Source organism: Mus caroli, chromosome 1, assembly GCF_900094665.2.
Source record: "Mus caroli chromosome 1, CAROLI_EIJ_v1.1, whole genome shotgun sequence".
NCBI classification, from domain to species: Eukaryota; Metazoa; Chordata; class Mammalia; order Rodentia; family Muridae; genus Mus; species Mus caroli.
The window spans coordinates 28,079,436-28,095,552 of record NC_034570.1 but is presented as its reverse complement, the minus strand read 5'-3'; positions in this window follow the sequence as shown (position 1 = coordinate 28,095,552).

Genomic DNA, 16,117 nt, shown 5'->3' with positions numbered 1-16,117 from the left:
AGTCTGGCTAAGGGTTTATCTATCTTGTTGATTTTCTCAAAGAACCAGCTCCTCCTTCGGTTGATTCTTTGAATAATTCTTTTTGTTTCCACTTGGTTAGTTTCAGCCCTGAGTTTAATTATATCCTGCAGTCTACTCCTTTTGGGTGAATTTGCTTCCTTTTGATCTATAACTTTTAGATGTGCTGACAAGCTGCTATTGTATGCTCTCTTTAGTTTCTTTTTGGAGGCACTCAGAGCTATAAGTTTTCCTCTTAGGACTGCTTTCATTGTGTCCCATAAGTTTGGGTATGTTGTGACTTCATTTTCATTAAACTCTAAAAAGTCTTTTGTCTCATTCTTTATTCCTTCCTTGACCAAGGTATCATTGAGTGGAGTGTTGTTCAGCTTCCACGTCTATGTTGGCTTTCTATTATTTATGTTGTTATTGAACAGCCTTAGTCTGTGGTGATCTGAAAGGATGCATGGGATAATTTTAATATTTTTGTATCTGTTGAGGCCTGTTTTGTGACTAATTATATGATCAGTTTTGGAGAAGGTACCATGAGGTGCCGAGAAGAAGGTATATCCTTTTGTTTTGGATAAAATGTTCTGTAGATATCTGTTAAATCCATTTGTTTCAAAACTTCTGTTAGTTTCAATGTGTCTGTGTTTATTTCTGTGTCCAGGATCTGTCTATTGATGACAGTGGGGTGTTGAAGTCTCCCACTATTATTGTGTGAGGTGCAATGTGTGCTTTGATCTATACTATAGTTTCCTTAAGGAATGTGGTTGCCCTTGCATTTGGAGCATAGATATTCAGAATTGAGTTTTCCTCTTGGAAGATTTTTACCTTTGATGAGTATGAAGTGCCCCTCCTTGTCTTTTTTGATAACTTTTGGCTGGAAGTCGATTTTATTCACTATTAGAATGGCTACTCCAGCTTGTTTCTTCAGACCATTTGCTTGGAAAATTGTTTTCCTGCCTTTTACTTGAGGTAGTGTCTGTCTTTGTCCCTGATGTGGGTTTCCTGTTTGAAGCAAAATGTTGAGTCCTGTTTATGTAGCCAGTTTGTTAGTCTATGTCTTTTTATTGGGGAATTGAGTCCATTGATATTAAGAAATACCAAGGAAAAGTAATTGTTCCTCCTGTTATTTTTGTTGTCAGAGTTAGGATTCTATTGTTGTGGCTGTGTCCTTTTAGGTTTGTTGAAGGATTACTTTCTTGTTTTTTCTAGGGCCTAATTTCCCTCCTTTTGTTGGAGTTTTCCCTTTAATTCCTTTGAAATGCTGTATTTGTGGAAGGATATTGTGTGAATTTGTTCCTGTCATGGACTACTTTGGTTTCTCCATCTATGGTAATTGAGAGTTTTGCTGGGTATATTAGCCTGGGCTGGCATTTGTGTCCTCTTAGGGTCTGTATACCCTCTGTCCAGGATCTTCTGGCTTTCATGGTCTCTGGTGAGAATTCTGGTATAATTCTGCCTTTATATGTTACTTGACCTCTTTCCCTTACTGCTGTTAATATTCTATCTTTATTTAGTGCATTTGCTGTTCTGATTATTATGTGTCGGGAGGAATTTCTTTTCTGGTCCAGTCTATTTGGAGTTTTGTAGGCTTCTTGTATGTTCATGGGCATCTCTTTCTTTAGGTTATGGAAGTTTTTGCCTATAATTTTGTTGAAGACACTTACTGGCCCTTTAAATTGAAAATCTTCATTCTCATCTATACCTATTATCTTTTGGTTTGGTCTTCTCATTGTGTCCTGGACTTCCTGGATGTTTTGAGCTAGGATCTTTTTGCATTTTGCATTTTCTTTCATTGCTGTGTCCATGTTTTCAGTGGAATCTTCTGTACCTGAGATTCTATCTCCCATCCCTTGTATTCTGTTTCTGATGTTTGCATCTATGATTCCTGATTTCTTTCCTGGGATTTCTATCTACAGATTTGTCTCCCTTTGGTTTTCTTTATTATTTCTACTTCCATTTTTAGGTCTTTGTTGGTTTTGTTCAATTCCATCACCTGTTTGGTTGTGTTTTCTTGTAATTTTTAAAGATATTTTTGTGTTTCCTTTTTAAGTTCTTCTACCTTTTTAGCAGTATTTTCATGTAATTCTTTGAGGGTTTTTTGTGCTTCCTCTTTAACGCTTTCTAACTGTTTAGAAGTGTTCTCATGTATTTCTTCAAATGAGTTACTAATGCCCTTTTTTTTTTTTTTTTTTTTTTTTTTTACTAATGCCCTTCTTAAAATCCTCTACCAGCATCATTGTTATAGATGTCTCTGGCTGGAGCTAGTTCCTCCTGGGATTCTGTTAGCCTCTGTCAGCACTCCTGGGAGTCCAACTCTCTCCTGAGTCCCAGTGGTCAGAGCACTCTCTGCAGGCAAGCTTTCTTCTTGCAGGGAAGGTGCACAGAGGTCTGGAGCTCAGATCCACCTCTTGGCTGAAGATTAAGGCCAAAAGGGACCCTGTCCAAGAAGCTCTGTTGCTTCTGTGGCCCATGCACTCTCCTGTGAGGACTGATCTCCGAGAGACCTGTGGTCAGAACACTCCCTGGAGGCAGACTCTCCTTTGGTGGGGAAGCTGCCCAGAAGTCTGGGTTTCAGCTCTGCCTCTGGGCTGAGGATGAAGGCCCAAAGGGACCCTTTCCAAGAAGCTCTGTTGGTTCTTATGTCCTCATGCTCTCCTGCATGGACTGTTCTCTGAGAGCTCCCAGATACAAGATGGTGCTCTCACCTTAGTCCAGGGTCAGAGGCCTCTCTGGAAGCCAACTCTCCTCAATGATCCTAAGATTCTGGGTGTGCTAAGGTGCCTGTGGTGTGGAGAGTCCTCTGGGGGACCATGGGAACATCTGCCAAGTTTGTGCCCATGGTGGTGCAGGACTGGCACCAATCGGAACAAACCCGCTGCTGATTGGATGGGTTTACTGTGTCCCTGTTCCTGCTGGCCCAAGCTGGTCTGGGTTGTTTTGGAACAGATGCTGTGTTCCACTCACCAGTGATCTGAAGAACCTGGGTGTGCTAGGGCACCTGTGGTATGGAGAGTCTTCTTGGGACCTTGAGACCATCTGCTGAGTTTGTGCCCAAGGTGGCATGGCTTAATTTTTCTTTTTCTTTTCCTTTAATGCCTGACATTCCCTTCCATCTCTTGTATTTTGATAGTGAAGCTTCTCTCTGTAGTTCCTGCTCAAATTCCTAAAATTTTCACTTCCAGGATTCCCTCAGTTTTTGTTTTCTTTATTGATTCAATTTCCAATTTCTTGTCTTGAACAGTTTTATTTATTTCCTTACACTGTTCCTTTGTGTTTTCCTGGATTTCTTTAAGGGGTTTATTTATTTCTTCTTTAGGGACTGCTGTCATATTCATAAAGTCTTCTTTAAAGTATTTTTCTTGTGCTTCAGCTATGTTGGAATATCTAGGACCTGCTGTGGTAGGATAAATGGGCTCTAGTGGGATACTAGGATGAATTGAGGGAAAGATGGCTGGAAGAGAAAGTCTTTGTAATCCATTGAATGGAGACAGGGTCAGAGAGGAAAAGGAGACCAGAGCAGATTTCCTGCTACAGAGCTAGGGATGGGATTTGGGGGATTGGATCTCAGGAATTTTAGGAGAAATGTGGGCTTACCTTTAGCCTACTTGTTGTGCTAGGAAAGCAGCTCTTGGATTAGCAGGAATGCCTACTGGAGTTGGACAGCAACATGTAGGAAGGGTGTTGGCAGGCATGGTCTATGGAATCCACAAGAGATGTGGGCAGTAGGAAAAGAAGGCTGCAGCTGGTGCTGTGTTGCAGTGCTAGGGTCAAGACTGCAAGATTTGGGTCTCAGGACACAGACTGAGAGGAGGAGGACTCTGGAGAGTCTGGTTTTTGACAGGTGTGACTTGTATTTTTAACCAGACACACAAATGCACCTCATTTAAAAAAGTTCTTATATACTTTTTCACAGGTCCATTATTTAGTTATCCATTTATCAATAGAGAACACTCAGGTTATTTCTAATTGTTCCATGCCAGATAATACTTTTACAACCCCCCATATTTGCTTTAGACTTTGTGTAAATATTATTTTAAGACAGACTTTCAAAACTTAAAAAGAAGGATTTTGCCTTGTATTGACAAAGTGTGATCTTTAAGCTCTTACTGATTATTGGGAACCATCCAAGAAAATAGAATCTCTGGCTTGGTTGGAGACCTTATATTCCAAGAGTGTCCTAGTAGAATAACAATTGACTTCTGATGGAGAAGTCTGAAAGCCACAAGGCCCTGGATATATGCCAGACCAGATTACTATACCTAGCAAAACTACCAACAGAGAAAGAAAAACATTTTATGATAAAACATTTTAAAGCAATTTCTGTCCACCAGTCCAGCTCTACAGAAAGCACTAGAAGGAAAACCTCAGTCTAGAAAGAGTTTTAACCACACTCAGGACACAAATAATACATAATCCCAGAACTCTTCATCAAAAGGGGGCATACCATAACAACAACAATAATAGTTTTCAGTACTAATAGTCTCCATTCCCCAATAAAAAGATACAGACTAACAAATTGGATTCTTAAACAGGATTAATCTTTCTGTGGCATCCAAGAAGCACTCCGCACCGTCAGGGATAGACATCTCTACGGGTAAAAGAATGGAAAAGGTATTTCAGGCAAATGGACCCAAGAGTCAAGAAGGTGTCATTTTAATATCTAAAAAAAATAGAACTCAAACTAAAACTACTAAGAAGAGATAAGGAGCATAGTCCATACTCACCACAGTAAAAATACATTGAGGAGGTTGCAATTTTAAAGATGTATGGACCAAACAAAACGGTATCCAAGTTCATAAAAGAAATGCTACAACATCTAAGATCACATATTAACCCTCACACTATGATAGAGGGTGACTTCAGTAACTCACTCACCAATAGAAATATCATCTAGATTCACTCTTACCAATAGACAGGTTGTCTGGACAAAAACTGGAAATCTGGAGTTAAAGAACATAAATCAAATAGATCTAACATCTACATACATTTACAGAGCATTTCTCCCTCAAACTAAAGAATACATTTTCTATTCAGAGTCTCATGGAACTTAAAAAATATAGGCAATATAGGAAAGTTTGAATCACATTCTGCATCACATCTGACAAACATGGATTAAAGCTCATTTATAAAACAAATGATAACACAGGATGATGAGTGTGTGGGGAAATGAGGAAGTTTATTGATTGTTTGTGAGGGTGAAAACTAATATAGCCCCCATGGAAATCAATGTAAAGTTTCTATAACAAGCTGAACATTGATCTACTACAACTCCAGTAACATCATTTGAGTATGTATACCCAAAGGACTATAATCTTACCACAGAGCTACTTGCTCATTTGTCTTCATTGACTTATGATACCCAGAAAATGGAAGCATCCTAGATGTCCATCAACTGATATAGATCGTGAAAACATGGTCCTAAAAAACAGACTGTTATTTAGGTGTTAAAAAATCCCCCAAAATTATAAAATTTTCAGGAAAATGGAAGGAGGTAGAAATGACCATCCTGAGTGAGTCAACCCAGACTCAAAAAGACAAACATTTTTTCTTTTATATGTGATGTTAGCTTTTATGCTTTAGATATGTTTATTTCAATTAGTTTTGGTAGCAAGGAAGGAGTAGAGTGGATGAGGGAATCATGCAAGAAAGGGGGAAATAAAATACAGTGTTGGAAATGGAAAAGGAGGATCCTAGAATGGGGGGTAAATGAAGTGGGGGATTGGAGAGCAAAGTAAAGGCAGACTAAAGGGAGGGACAACTAACTCTAAAGGTTTTCTTTCTTTCTTTTTTTTTTTTTTTGAAAAACAATATGTAAACCTATTACTGTTGAAGCTTCCTAAAATATATACATGTGAAAAAAATTTAAAAGAAGTCTCCATATAATGCTGGAGACAATAACCCAATTGATCATCATATACTATCACATAAAACCCTCATTACAAAGAATATTTGCAAATTGTTGAGTTGTTGACCAAAGGGGCACTAAACTGCTAGATCTCCTAAACATTACAGGCTATTGTCAAGGCTGTTAATTACTATGCACAACATGACAGTAAGGCCATATTGCTGAAGACGCTACTTACTTGTGTTACCAAATATGGAGAAATTTAGCTCTTATCCACCTAGAAGTTTCAGCCCTACTGATTAGTGTTCATGGTGCCAGAAGGTCCTTTCTATACTACCGGAGAAGAAAGGTAATCGGATAGCTCACCTTGCTATAAACCCTGTGACCTACAGTAGCAAATTGTTTCCAAGATATACAAGTTATGGGAGCAACCAAACACTTTCTGATCAGATTTAAGTCCACTTCTTGATATGGAACCTATGCTTGACAATGCTAACATAGCCAAGAACCTGAGACTAGGTAGGTCATGGGTTTTAGGGAAAAACCTACTACTATTCTGCTAAAGGAACATAATAATAAAATGGCTCCTAAGGACAGAGTGCTGTATCAACAGGTTGGAGCATCATCCATTTCTCATCAGAGAAGCATATTGCAGTGGATGATAATTAACTTCTCTGCTCATGGCTCAGGGAGCTATGGGGAAGAGGATGCAGACATATTCTAAGTAGTGGTGGATGGCTCCAAGGAAATTGGTCCCTCTCAGTGCAACAGGGCTGATGTACATATGAACTCCCAAAGACTGTGACAGCAGAAGATCTGCACAAGTTCAAACCACACAATTTCCCAGCCTGGAGAAGAGAAAGTGAGCATGAAGTTTTACCCTTGATCAAGAAGCTCTCTGCAATTAATACCTCTTGCAAAGGAAAAAAAATCAGTTTTCTTCAATGGGGTGTCATTCTAGCATAAGCCCCATGCCAAGGATTAGCTATTAGGTCAACATAAAACAGACACCATGTCTTTCGGTGAGATTTTTGTTTTGTTTTTGTATTTTTGTTTTATTGGTTTTGTTTTGATTTCTTTTAATTAATTATTCACTATACCAAAGCAATGCTCCCACATTTCTCCCTCATAGAGTCCCTCCCCCCACTTCCCTCCCCTTCTCCTCTGAGAGGATGGGACCCCCTCAGGATCCCCTAACTCTGTCACATCAAGTCTCTGCAAGATTAATCACATCCTTCCCCACTGAGGCCAGACAAGGTAGTCATGAAAACTGAGCTGCCTGTTTGCTACATATGTGCCAAGGGCCTTGTTCCAGCTCCTGAATGTTCTTTGAATGTTCTGAATGTTGGTGGTTCAGACTCTGAGGTCTCTATACCCAGGGGTCTATGTTGGTCTACTCTGTTGGTCTTCCTGTGGGGTTCTCCTCCTCTTCAGGGCCTTCCATCTTTCCCCCAGCTCTTAACTCCAAGTTTTCGACCTCTGTGTAATGTTTGGGTACAGGTATCTGTACCTGTTTCAGTCAGCTCCTGGGTAGAGCCTCTCAGAGGACAGTTAAGGACATGAAGTTGGATGGGTAGGAAAGTGCTCAGGATCTGGGAGGATCTGAAGGAAAGGAGAGAATATGATCAAAATATACTGCATAAAATGGAAATAAATAGAAATAAAAAGAAAAAACCTATTATAGACATGAAAATAAACAAAAGTTAGCTTTGTAATCTCTTTCATTACTATACTTCATCTTTCCTCATCACCCAATATCACCTTCTCTTGGTGATTCTTTCTAAATTTTAAAGTATGATCTACATATGTAAGGAAGGAGTTTTTTAGTTTTGAGTTTGGGTTTCCTCACTTCAGATAATACCTTTCAAATGTATATGTTTGTCTGAAATTTTCATGAATTCTTTTTTTTCCTTAACAGAGAAATTCTATTCCATTTTGTATTTGTGCCACACTGCCATTGTGTATTTTTTTGTTGATGGTTATCCAGGTTTGTTTTCATTTTCTTGTTATCAAAACTAGAGCTATGCTTAATCCATAGACATACAAGTATCTTAGTGGTAGGAGAGGTAGTTCTTTGGGTCCAGAATGAAAGAGTGGGTCATATGGTAGCTCAATTTTTAATTTTTCAAGGTACTCTAAACTGATTTCCATAATGGCTATATTAATTTGAACTCACAGTATCAATGAATAAGGATTTCTTTTCTATCAACACCCTATCCAGCATTTATTTTCAGATAAATTGATGGTAGCCATTTGGAAAGTAGTTTTAATCTGCATTCATTTTAGATTATGCTTCTTTTAAAATATGTATTTTTATTAATTCTTTAAGAATTTCATACATTTCCTCCATACATATTATACTCACCCCTTATTCCTCCTTCTAACTTCTCACAGATATACCCCATCCCCACCTCCTCCCAACTTCATGTCCCCCATTTTTTAAAGTCCAATTTGTGCTGTCTTTATACACACAGATGTGGGTCAGCTTCTAGAGGTATGGGTTGCCATATTCCTGCATGACTTGGGTCCTGGAACCAAAGAGAGGGCAGATAAGCAGTCATAGGTGCAAAAAAAAAAATGGGGTTAGATTGGCCTTTCAGATTGAGAAGCCACAGCATCCAAAAGCACTGAGTGTTTATTTTATACAGCTGACCAAGAAGCCTTGGCTTATAAGTATATAACTGAACAAAGAAGCTGGGCTCATAGCTTCTTTGCAAGCTACTCATGTAGCTGAACAAGGAGACTGGGCTTATAGTATATAGCTGATCAAGGAGGCAGGTTTAGCTAATCTCTGTAGGAGCAGTTTCTGTAGAACAGTATTCAAGATATAAATATCTTGTGGGAGGGAGAAAGCTATGATCTACCTTTTCTGCCCTCACTGTCAGCATTTTCAATCACATCAGAGGAAGACTTTGCTGTCTTTCTGAGCCCCACATGGAAAAGTCTTTGCTATTCCCATGGGTGTAAAGTGTTGGGGTCATTGACAAGACGATGATTATGTCAAGCAATACACATTCATTCAAGATTTCTTTGCTTCCTTCAGTGGGCAATCTATAAGAGGTGACATTCTTAAAGAAAGCCAATGCTCCCTACCAGAAGCTAGGAACTATCAATAGCTTCTTGGCTCCTCTCCCCTTCATACTAGAATATTGACTGGTTTAACCTTGTGGCTGGTTTTGTGCAGGCAACCCAACTGGTAAGAGTCCATGACTCGGGGCCTAGCAAACACAGAAGTGGATGCTCACAGTCAGCTATTGGATGGATCACAGGGCTCCCAATGGAGAGACTGGAGAAAGTACCCAAGGAGCTAAAGGGATCTGCAACCCTATAGTTGGAACAACATGATGAACTAACCAGTACCCCGGAGCTCTTGTCTCTAGCTGCATATGTATCGAAAGATGGCCTAGTCGGCCATCAATGGAAAGAGAGGCCCATTGGACTTGCAAACTTTGTATGCCCCAGTACAGGGGAATGCCAGGGCCAAAAGAATGGGAATGGGTGGGTAGGGAATTGGGAGGGAGTATGGGGGGCTTTTGGGATAGCATTGGAAATGTAATTGAGGAAAATACGTAATAAAAAATATTAAAAATTAAAAAAAAAAGAGTCCATGACTACAGAGGTCCTGTCATGTCCAGAGAGATTGCTTTGGTCCTTCCTGACCTCTGGCTCATCTTCTGAGATAGTCCCTGAGCTTTGTAGGGAGGGAGTGGGTATGATGTAAATATCTTGTCTGTAGCTAAGTATTTCACAGGCACCTATTGTCTGCCCTTTGATTAGGCAGAGCACTCCACCAAGGAATATAGAATTAAGATGCCATATCTTCCTAGGATACTATAGTACCAAATTAAATGTTAAAATATGTATAATAAGCTATAGGTAGTAACAAATAATTTATTGTTTAAAAGTACAGGTCAGGGAAGTTCAAAGAAACACAGTTCTTGTAGTTGGTTGTTGTAACTCCAAGTAATCAAGATGCATAGTGTGTTTTGCTAGTGATGTTCAATCATTTATTGTCCTGTATCTTATTACTTACGATCCACAGAAACAATGATGTGTTCTGTGTTATAATTTGCAAGTTACTCATGTCTGCAATATTGAGAATCAATAAAGCCCTTTTAGCTTTTGATATACACCAAACACAGTGCTTAATACTACCCTCACTTACACTTCAAATTTATGTGACGCTTGCAAAGTGGTCAAGATTACATTGCATTCTTCGTGGATCATCTGCACCTTAGATGGATTAAATAATTGCCTACATTGTCACAGGCATAGCAGGAATCTACAGTAGATCAATTTGTCTCTTCTCCCTTATGTTTAATCCCTAACATTATTCATATAGCCTATTTCTTCAACTGGGGTTCCTTGTGTAATGCACAGGGTTCGGAGTATTGGTTGCAGGTGCAGACAACACCTAATTTATCTCAAGGATGGCTGAATTCTTCATTCCAAAATAGTTTAAAATAGAAAGTTTTTATCCATGTTTGATTTTTGATCTCCCTGGAGATAACCCATAATTGCTCCAGCATCCAATTCTTAGCTCTTCCCTGATTGGTCAGGTTGTCTGAAATGAGCTCTCATCCCTACGAGGTGCATCTGCTCATTCATCGGTGGTACAAAATCCCGTCAATCATTCTTACCTCAGGGAAACTGAGATTTTAGCTTTGGAAAATTACTCTCCTATGGAAGGATAAAATAACATGCAACTGAGAAAAGTACTTTAACATCCTGTCTTACTCTGGACAAGTTCCTGGATATGTGGATTATAGATTTAGGCTTTTAAATTACATGAATAATCTTCCAAGTAGTTCATGTTATGACTATGGGACTGCATGGCCATAACTACTTCTTCCTTTCACAAATTATAGTATTATCGTTGATTGTGAAGGTGTATTAGAGCAAATGAACTCACAAGTCAAGAGTATAATGTTTAAGTCCACAATTTGGTCACTCTGTGATTTTTCTTTGGGTACTTGTGTTTGTGGTTGGAATAGGTGATGGTCGACAGGGACCCGATGAACCATGATCTTGATGGTAATTTGGCAGCTTTGAAAAGCCACTGGATCGATGAGGTAGTGAGTTAATTCTTCTTACCAGTCCTGCAAACTATAAACATATTTAACTCCTATTAGCTCTTCTGTTACCAAGACAACACACACTGAGCAGCTCTACCTGCCTCATACATGCAATCACGAGATAGAGTGCAAAATCCTGCTGATTATTCTTACCTAGCAAAAACACATTGTAGCTTTGGAAAAATTACTGTCCTTTAGAAGGATTAAGTGAGATGCAGCTGCTAAAACTACTTAACATTGTGACTTACTTTAGAGGAGTTCCGGAAATGAGGGTCTTTTCAGATCTACTTAAGTCCAAATATTACTTTTGCCCAGACGTTGAAGGACAGCATCCATAGAGTTATTTTCTTGGATCTGTTGATGATAACTCTCAAAGCTCTTGGGCGTGGATGCAGTTAGAGCTACTTTTCTTTACAGATTTGCAGTTTGGGCTTATTTGGATGTTTTTTTTTTTTTTTAAATTTCCCACTAGCTTTGTTGACAGATTGTGGTGATATAAATAGAAACCACTTTCATTGACATGACGTGACCTTCCTTCTCAAGCCTGGCTCTTTTCCCAGTGTCAATGGATGGGCCTGTCATCTGCTTGGTGGCTTATGCCAGAAGCCTTGAAGCTATTTCAGTACCACCCCTTCCCTCTGGCTATATGCAATCCATCACCTAAGCCCATTAAGCTCTGAAGTAGTCACTCATATGGCCTTGCTTGTATCATCTTACCGCCTCTTCTAATCAATACTCTCCATAGTGATATTCTCAAGAGTTGCCCGTTCACATGTGAATTAATCTCACAAATATGTCTAGTGCCTGTGATGGATGTGGAAGGCATATAGCAGACAGACATGAAAATGGGAAACACTGTTGTCAGTCTCTTGTCTAATTCTTTTCCACTTTATGTTAAAACACTGGTAGATTATTGATGCTCTGTGGTTAAAACGTTTCCAGTACTTTTCAGAATTTATCCCTATAGTTTCATTTCATCTCATCCTTCATTTCTCACCACTTTGCCTTCGTTGTTTCTGACCTTTTAGTGATCCATCTGGTCTACCACCTCAGGCCTTTTGCCTGTGTTGTAATGTAGGCTAGGGATGGTTTTAAACTCTGAGCTTCTTTATCATTATGAATATGGTTGGCTTTTATGACATGTTGTGGTCAGAAATATGGTCATGCCTCCGATACTTTTATTAAAGCATATAGAAGGTATTGCATCTCTCTTTGCTAGGAATAGATCACCTTTTCTGAAGAAAAGCCTTCTAGAGGCTGTGAAGTTAGAGTCAATGTGCTGGCCATCTCCAAAAGAGATACAGAAGTCACATGACATCTCATCCTTCAGGTCCAAGTACTGGTCTTCTCTTAATGGTATCACCAGAATGTCTCAAAAGAGGAATGCTTCTTTTTCCTGCTCAGTAACTGTCACTTCACAAGCAATCCAGAGAAGCCAAGCTTATCTCAGCATCTTGGTACATGGGTGTAGTTTAGCTAGCCTGGGATATGAATAGAGAATGCTATCTTTCTTTGTACTGACTTTACTTCTTATTTATCCTCTCTGAAGGTCAAAGGTTTGCTTTTTTGTTTTTTGTTTGTTTTTTTGTTTTTGTAAAATATTGAGTTTTTTTTTAAAACAATGACATTTTATTTTTTCTTTTATTGGATATTTTCTTTATTATTTACATTTCAAATGTTTTATCCCCTTTCCAGGTCTTCCCTCCAGAAACCTCCTATGCCATCCCCCCCCACTGCCTCTATGAGGGTGCTCCCCCACCTACCCACCCACCTTCCCTACACTGGGGCATTGAAACCCCTTAGGCCCAAGGATTGCTCCTCTCACTGATGCTCAACAAGGCCATCCTCTGACATATATGCGGCGGGAGCCATGGGTCCCTCCATGTGTATTCTTTGAGTTTTTAAAAATGTTTCCTTTCTTAATTCAAGCAGATAGTATGGATCGTTAAACTATATCTAGGAAAGACATGTTTAGACAATTCTTGTACCATTTTTGAAAACCACAGACCTACAGCATTGGGCAGAATTTTAAAAACAAACGGGGTTTTACAGTTTCTTCTTGCACTAGCTACCTAAGATAAGGCAGGACTCAGGTCTCCTCAATGCATTGAAGAATATGCTTGTTGCGTGTAATTTTAAAAACACGCTTACTCTTTCTTGTGAGCTCTCCCCGAGTTTCCATCTATGTTCTGTGAACAGCCGTCACCGTGTTGCCGGCTGGCATTTTCCCCAGAGCACTGCCCCATTCCTTTGGCTAGCTTTGCTAAGCAGTCAACAACCACCCTTCTTGAAAATGCTGGGAGCTGTTGTTCACATGCTACCAGCTGCCTCCACCACCTGCCAACGCCCGCCCCACGGCTGTGCCCTTTCTTCTGCCCACTTGAGTCACCATGGATGGAAAACATCCGACAATCCTAATATTTTAAAACCAGCCAGATAACCCAACCCCTGGGTATGGAATCTATTGTCCTAAACTCATCAGCCATTTCATATAAGAATTCTTCTGGTGATGGAGGCCATCACGGGTTCTAACAGCCCCAGGCCTACATGATGTCCATGATCCTCTCTTCAAAGCCTGGCTGAAAAGTCCCTTTCTCTATCTTGACTCTTTCTCTTCCTCCTGGGACCCAGAAATCCTGCCTCTATATCATTGCCTAGCAATTGGCTTCTGCTGTCTTCATTGACATATCAGCTCCTCCTCCTACACATGCTCCCTGGGGTATCAGACCTGATGGTTTCCCAGAGCACTCTGAAATCTACCACAGAACCTTCCATATTTTGTCTGGAACTAAAGAAACAGGAGGACAATGACAGTATCGCATGGGTAAGCTGTGATTTAGATATGACCATTGTTGTGGGATAGACAGTGGCAAGAGAAGCCTTATTAATGTTGGTGACAGAGTTATTAGAGAACATACTCATGGGGGAAGCAGCAGTAACTAGTCCATTTACACTTGGAATTCAGCTTGTAGGTAAAACTGCAATGAATGATAGAAAAGTGTGTGTATACACCAGTGACGTGGAGGATAGTGGTTAGGCTTAGGCTAGAACAGGCTTTGCTGTCTACTGACTTAGAGACTTGGATACCACAGTCAGTAATAGTAGCTGTTGTCTCATTTGTAAAATAGGGCAGCGTTGCAGTCCCTTCAAGTTTGCTGTGTGAATCAAAGTCCCTTTAGTGCACACCAGGTCAGGAACCATCCCATCCTGACTCCACTGTCCATGGGAAAGTTGCTTTAGGGAATTTCAAGTGGAACCTGATGCCTGGGTCTGGTAATATAGAAAAGGTACAAACAGATCCTTGTAGATTGATTGATTATAGAGCCTCTTATGTAACAGGAGAACAGTTCAATTGTGTTCTGCATTTGGACTCAAGGCTAGCATAGCCTGCTGTATGACTTACAAGCGTTTGCTTTTGGTTTAGATTCAGGCCATGTCAAATGTTTAAAGTGCACACAAACTACCTGGCTGGCTCTCTTAGTGACAGGTTCTCAGGTCAAGGACCACATTTGGGTAGCCAGAGGCTAGATTCTGATGGAAGAAACGTGTGAGTGGAAGTGCTGAGAGAAGCTGGGATAGGTTAGCAGAGAACCTGTTGTTTTTCCCTAGAGAGCTCACACATCAGATCTGTCATGGTCTATTATGGTCTGACAAGTATTTTCAAATGCAGTTTCCTCTGGAGGCTGGGCTGAGTGGATGACCTGTGGCGGTTTGTTACCCTGTCATTCTGTGATCAGATTATAAACCACTGTGTGGTCTGATTCTCAGTTCTATGAGTCCTCAAACACCCACAAGGCACATAGTATTCTTTTTATATCGATGTATAAATTTTGATGCAAAATCATTTATTTCCAGTTCTCTATTGACTGATTATTACTTATTTGGCTATTAGTATATTAATTGTCTTGGTGGAAAGTCACAATACTGTGATATTTTTCTTTGTGATGTTATTTGACAAAAGTTTTCATCAAAACTTTACTCCACACCATTAAATAAAATACAATTTTAGATGTAAAATACCAAGACATGTAAAATATTTAGGCACATACATATTTATAGCATTGTAATTGACACAGGGGTGAAATGTCCAAAGAACAGAAGGGTGTTGATGATAGAAGAATAGAATGGGGTAGGAGGACAGATACTAAAGAACAAATCTCTTTCTTTTCTTAGAGTTTTCAGGTCATGCTGGAAAGCCCATTCATGTGTGTGAAGTCATTGGTGAACAATGTAAGGTAATACAGCATTGCCCAGCTGGTCTCAAACTCCCGTCAGTTTCAGAATCACCTGAGACACAAGGCCAATGAAGTCTCCAGCTGAGTTTCTGGTGTCAGACCCAAAACCACTGATGTGGACAAGCCTTGGTTGCTTATTTATGTGACCACTGAATCCTGGAGAGAGGCAGAATAGAGGGAGAACAAGATAGTGAGAGCAAGCTCTGCATCCACTGAGAAGATGCCAGCCAAGGAGAGATGTGCTGTGAGTGCCAAGAAGGGACAGGAATACAGAAAGCTTCCCAAGGCAGTATTGTGAACTAACACTGTGACTGTATGATTCATGAGACTGTATGGATTGAGTAGATATAGAAACAGGTTGGAGTAAGACATACCACTCCAGGGAATTGTGTGAGTAAGAAGCCCAACTTCTTAGAAAAACAGAAATACCAGCACTGAGAAGTTGGAGTGGACAGGAAGCCCCATTCCTAACCAAGAAGCTATCTGCAATCTATGCCTGCTGGGAAAGGGGAAATCAGTTTTCTCCAGTAGAGGGTCACTGTGTATATCAACCACACTCCATAGCAGGGTCCATGCTCAGGAGAAGTTGGTCAACACAAAACAGTCTTCATGTTTTTTGGTATGTGCATTTTGTTTTGTAATTTTTGTGCTACAATATGTGTGTGTGTGTGTGTATGCGTGTGAGGGGAGGTCAAGACAGGGTTTCTCTGTGTAGCTCTGGTTGTCCTGATTGGCAGACTCTGTAGACTAGGTTGGCTTCAAACTCAGAGATCTGTCTGCCTTCTGGGTTCTGAAATTAAAGGTATGAATGACCTTGACCATCTATTTTTTTTTGAGTTTTGTTTTTGTTTTAAGTATCAATTTTTCTATAACATTTCTCTCTTTCTTCCCACTAAAGTTTAGAGCCTAGACTTTCCCATATACTTCTTTAAATTCATGGCCACTTTGGTTGCTAA